The sequence below is a fragment of the Limulus polyphemus genome, unplaced genomic scaffold, assembly GCF_000517525.1.
Source record: "Limulus polyphemus unplaced genomic scaffold, Limulus_polyphemus-2.1.2 Scaffold1896, whole genome shotgun sequence".
In the NCBI taxonomy this organism is placed as follows: Eukaryota; Metazoa; Arthropoda; class Merostomata; order Xiphosura; family Limulidae; genus Limulus; species Limulus polyphemus.
In genome coordinates, this window is record NW_013667506.1 from 27,535 (window position 1) to 33,118 (window position 5,584).

The window sequence follows — 5,584 nt, forward strand, 5'->3', positions numbered from 1 at the left end:
ATTACTGATGACATATGCTACACTGAAAGTGTGTGTTTTTATTGTTATTGTAATTCTCTCAGTTTTGATCAAGCAATGATTTCTGAAACATAAATAAATTGATAATCTTGAGTTTGGTGTCCTTAAACTAGTATATTTTGTTAGATAAGTGTATGGATGTGCCAAGCCATATTTAAGGTTGTTTAAAAGAGCAATTATCTTTCGTGCATATGGGTGAGAGGGATCCTGATGGGCCAAGTGGCATTGGGTCATCATTCTTTTTTTTTTTTTTTACATTATGTTGTTGCTTTGTATAGGCTTAGCAGGCTCAATTAATTTTTCAAATGTAAAAACAAGATTAGTCTTTATACAGACACTCACTGTATGTTTACAACTTGTATACTATACAAACACTAGCAGTTACATGTTTATGATATTAAAAATAAAATATAGAAAAAAAAGAAATCCAGCATGTGAATTAATTCTGATTCCAACACCGATTACTAGGTAAAAAAAGGGAAAAAATCATACTAAAGTAGTAAAGTGATAGATTATAATACTTCATAGTTAAATTTACATATGCAAGTGGTGAGAACAAGATCTTTAGGAATTTAAGGCACTGGACAGTCACACATCAATGACATACATAATTTTATAACTGAGGCTCTGTACTTTAAGAAAAAGCCTGTTGTGGAGTTCATGTGTGAGCAAGCCATTATAAAAAAAAATAGCATAACTGTTGAAGCCATCTATTGATTTTATGGTCCCATTTTCTCCATTCTACATTTAAAAGTGGTTTGCTTATTGCATGAAATCAAAACATCTACTATGGAGGCATAAAACAAGATTAAATAAACTGTTTACATAACTGTTATGAACATTCACCTCATTTATTTGAACAAGGTTATTTGAAAGAAATCAATATTTAAGTGTCTTAAGATTCACCATTGAGGATTTATCATATACATAAAATGCTACAAAAATATACTACCAATTTTTTTTATCATAGATGTAAACACGTTTTCATGATTCACATTCTTATGTTCTTGTCTACATGCATATTTCAATATAGAAAAATAACAAGTACACTGAATAGCATTTCAGTGTTTGATACCTTAGTGCACATTATTCATCATCTTTCTCCTGATAAGTAAAAAAAACTGTAGTATTGCATGCATGCGCAAAGGTGATTGATGAAGATTAACTACCCATGAATTTGGGTGATCTGACAACTTTTCACATGTGGACATATGTCTGCATATGTATGCTGCCAGGTATAATATCCTGTCTGGGTCATTCTCTTCAGAATTCTGTAAAAATAATCCTTAATGTTCCTGAGTTGAATCAGCTCATACTTCAACTTGCTTTCTGCCCTCACAGTATCATCTAAAGTGATCTGCCTGCTTAACACAAAGTTGGATTTTACTTGATGATACTGAGACTGGATCACACTTCCATCGTCATAGTGTTTGATTAGTCTGCTTTGCAGTTTGTAACTGATGTATCCTTCTCTTACTTCCACTGGAAGAAATGATCTGTACATATCAGGCAATTTGAACATAAAGAAAGCTTTTTGGTGTTTAATTAAGACATCATGAATTTCTTTAATAAGAAGTTGAAAAGTTTTATCATGATCTGAAGCTTCTTTCAGGTCTTTGATAATCAATGGGATTGACCTTATGTACATAGCAAGGTAAGCTGAGTGGTATACTGCATCTCTGTCTATTAAGTCTTTAGCTCTGACTTTTAATGGCATCTGATCATCCTCATGCTTTTCTGCTGCAATTTTCAAGTTAGCTTCTCTTTCTTTGGTTTCTATTCTATGAAAATTATTGCCTTTTTTTAAAAAAGACAATGCATGTTGACCAATCAAAATATGGTATTAAAGTTGTTCTGCTAGATGAAGTAGTTTTGCTTTCAAAACTAAAGGAAACTTTAAAGGGAGGTGCATTTTGCTCCATTTAAAATTATTTTCTACCAACTTGATATGAAATATGTTGGACATATTTCTGAAAGTACTCCCTGTGGTATCGTATAGTTCTATCAGGTGGTAATGGACAGAGCAGATCCTCTTCAAGCCTTTTGAATGCATCATCACCATTTTTTTGAATAGTTGCTAAAGGCTCTCAATTTCAGCAGCAGATGCTTTTTTGAGTTTATCACTTGCTTGCAATGTTTGACAAACAATACAATTTGTAAAGTCCCTTATTAGCTTCAAATGTTTGTTCTGGGGTGCTAGTTTTAATGGACTGCAGTCACCTTCGCCACTGTCAGTCATACTGATTGATATACCTTAACTAATAAAAATTTTGGGAAAAATTAAGTATGATGTAGGTATGGCAATGCTACCAAGTACAGAAACAAGGTAGGAATGAATAAACAAAATATACAAAAATCACAACATAAAAAGCCAAATCTTTCCAATAATAACTTTTACTTACAACTAAATATTGAATTCTTGTCAGTTGCATGAATTAAGGTTTGAATACAAGTATTTAAATGGAAAAGTGCTAAACAGACTTACAGTGGCTAATAACCATAAGTTTATAAAATTAACTCAGTACAGTGTACTTACTGGCTACTTATGTAAGAATTTTTGTATGGTTTTGTGTATTGATCCCTACCTTATTTCTGTACTTTTTGGCATTATCATCCCTACATCATACTTAAATTTTGCAAATTCACTGGATGGACATACAATCAAATCCACCACAAGCTATGGTCATGTTGATTAATAGGAAGGATATCTTACAGATACCAGGCCATGAATTATGATACCACACACACACTCACAGCTACCAGGCTTGGCGTTAATGAAAATTTGAAGGAAAGTAAACTGCTATATAATGTATTGTTTTGATAATTAAAAAACTGGTGTTTTCAAACTCAGACATCAATAACATATATACATATCTATTAGTTTCATATATACTTGATACCTTGAATATTAATTTAGATTATTCTTTAGTTATTAATTTTTAATGAAATTTGTTTTGGCAGATATCAAGTTTGTGTAATGAAAAGTCACAAATGGTTGTTATATAAGAACAATTTGTGCTGCTATCTAGCAACCAGAAATGAAACTTATTTATGAAACATGGAAATAATATATGCTTATAAACTGAACTTACTACTAAGTAGCAGTCTTCATTTTTTATTTTCCAACAAAATATGTGTGTGGTAGAAGAACAGAATAATATTACTGTTATACAAACTGCGACACAATTGACAGTGGCAATTAGGTGCTCAAATAAGGCTCAACTTTAGCAGTTATTTGTAAGCATCATAGAGTAATAGATTGAATGCAGCACTCATTTTTTCTCAGCCCATCCTTACATACTAAGAACTACTGTGCTTAGTGATTTCAAATTTACTACTCTACAATGTAATTTAGAATAACCTTGCAAAAACTGCAGCAATTTATTTAGAAATTCATAATAACAAAGTTCATGAATGATTAGGTTAATTAAGTCTGAAAACACACAAAAATTTGTGAGGCATAATAAAAATTACTCATTTGCTTGAATGTTTTGTACTATATTATATGTGCATAACTATACCATAAGTTCAGTACAGGGAACATCAGGTACTAGCATTATTGCAAGACTATAGCTGAAAGGAATAATGTAGCATATTTTATAGGTAACTATAACAATGTTGCTTGTAATGCTGATAACAATTTTAGTATACTAGTATATGCTGCTAGGTGATACTCTTAGACCCTAATTTTCTATGCCAATTGTATAATAATGCTACAGTGTACTATTATTACTAATACTAGTAACAGCTGTAGTGTAGATCTACAAGTTACTTGTAAATCAAAATATTAGATATAGGTATAATGTCATTACTAAGTTTTACAAGAGCTTTTAATCATTGTAATTCATGTTTTACACGTGGTGTTTCAAAACCTGTCATAAATTGACTAAAACAAGTAAAAACAAAAAAGTTATGAAGTATACTGTATAGCAGTGATTCTCAACCAGGGCTCCACAGAACCCTCAAGTCCTCAACAAACATACAGGGTTCCACAAAATATTAGGTGTTCCACAAGATTCCACAGAATGCAAGAATTTCACATATTCTAATGTGTAAATACATACTAGTCACGCAATTCAACTACATCATATTTCTTTATTAGTATAGCGGATTTCATAAGGACACAACATAACAAGTCATTGCATTGTTAAAAATTAGTAAGCGAGACTAGGTACAAAGAGTTGCTAGTATTGCAATAATGTTTCTGGTAATGAATGCTGAGAAGGGTTCCATGACACAAATTTGATGCCATGGATTCAAAAAGGTTGAGAACCACTGTTGTATACTCAGTATAGTATAAAGTAGCTCTACTACTAAGTCAAAAATTATGTACTAAACCTAGTAGTAGTAGTAGTTCTGTAATACTATTGACTTGTATTATAATGCATATCCTCAATGTATTTGTAACACAATGGAACTTATTTTATGAAGGTTCAAGGTAGTTTAAACTTTAATTCACCTATCATGTTTAAGTTAGTTAAAGTTTAAGTTTAAACGTATAACTGCAAACAAGCACATTATTCTTCCACTCAGTAATAGTAATACTAATAGTTCAACTTCTAGTATTTTTTATTTTTAACTTAAGTTACCACTTAATTATAGTTAATACTTTAGTTATTATGCCTAACGTTAGCAACACGTTAAGGCTTACCCAAGTTAAGACAACTTAAGTACAATATTAATATTCTTTGTTCATATTGTATTTATCTTAGGGCTTTCCTTAAAATTTAAATATTTTAATACTTGTGCTACTACATAAAACAAGTTACATGCGCCTTTCAACTTCAATTTAGTTCTAACTTCTGATACTAATACTAATAGTGATATTGCTAATGATATCTAGTATTATATATATAATTCGCTACTTCACAACGTTGTGTACTTCACTACTTGTTTCTTATTCAGAGTTTAAATTAGGGCTGCTTAACTTAAAACTCTGAATAAGAAATAAGTACACAACATTGTGAAGTATCAAGTAACGATTTCTACTTCGTTATGGTTTTGTCTACCGTTCATTTATTATTCCTTCTATCGTTTAGTTAAACTTAAAGTTGTGAGTATTTACTTTAAGTACATTTAAATGCAAACTCACCTTCTAGCTGATCACGTTGATTTTAATTTAACTTTAAGTTTGTAAGAAAACTATGAATGATGAGACGGACACCAGTTTCTCCTAGTGGTGATGTACAGTTATTATTGATATTGCAAAACAGTATGTATATTTATGGTAATATAAATATAATCTCACGATCTAACTACTGAATAAAAGCCATGTTATGAGCTTCCATAAGTTAAATCACGAGAGATATCTGATATTACTGGTTATTAACTTATTATTCGACATAGTTAATGATATTGCAGTTGTGTAAATACTGAATATTGTTACTTTGGAACTAGGTTTTCTTCTTCTGGTTGTTTTTCCTAATTCTTTTTATTTATTGCAATATTAACCTTGGCATTTATGGTATATTGTTCTGTTGCTTATCTGCTTGTTTGTTAATTTCCCGTAGAAATTCTTTCCGAGAAACTTCAGCGATACAAATCCTTTCTTACTTAAAACTAGTTT

The 5,584-nt window shown here is 30.8% G+C and overlaps 1 protein-coding gene across 1 annotated transcript in view; it reads right to left on the reverse strand.

Moving 5' to 3' along the window:
- The window catches only part of LOC106465290 (peroxisomal biogenesis factor 3-like), a 30,533-nt gene extending 25,319 nt beyond the window's left edge, over positions 1 to 5,214 (reverse strand). Inside the window, exon 1 of the mRNA XM_013925495.2 lies at positions 5,111 to 5,214. The gene's annotated coding sequence lies outside the window, so the exon portion shown is untranslated. The remainder of the gene's footprint in view (positions 1 to 5,110) is intronic.
- Positions 5,215 to 5,584: the final 370 nt, after the last annotated feature.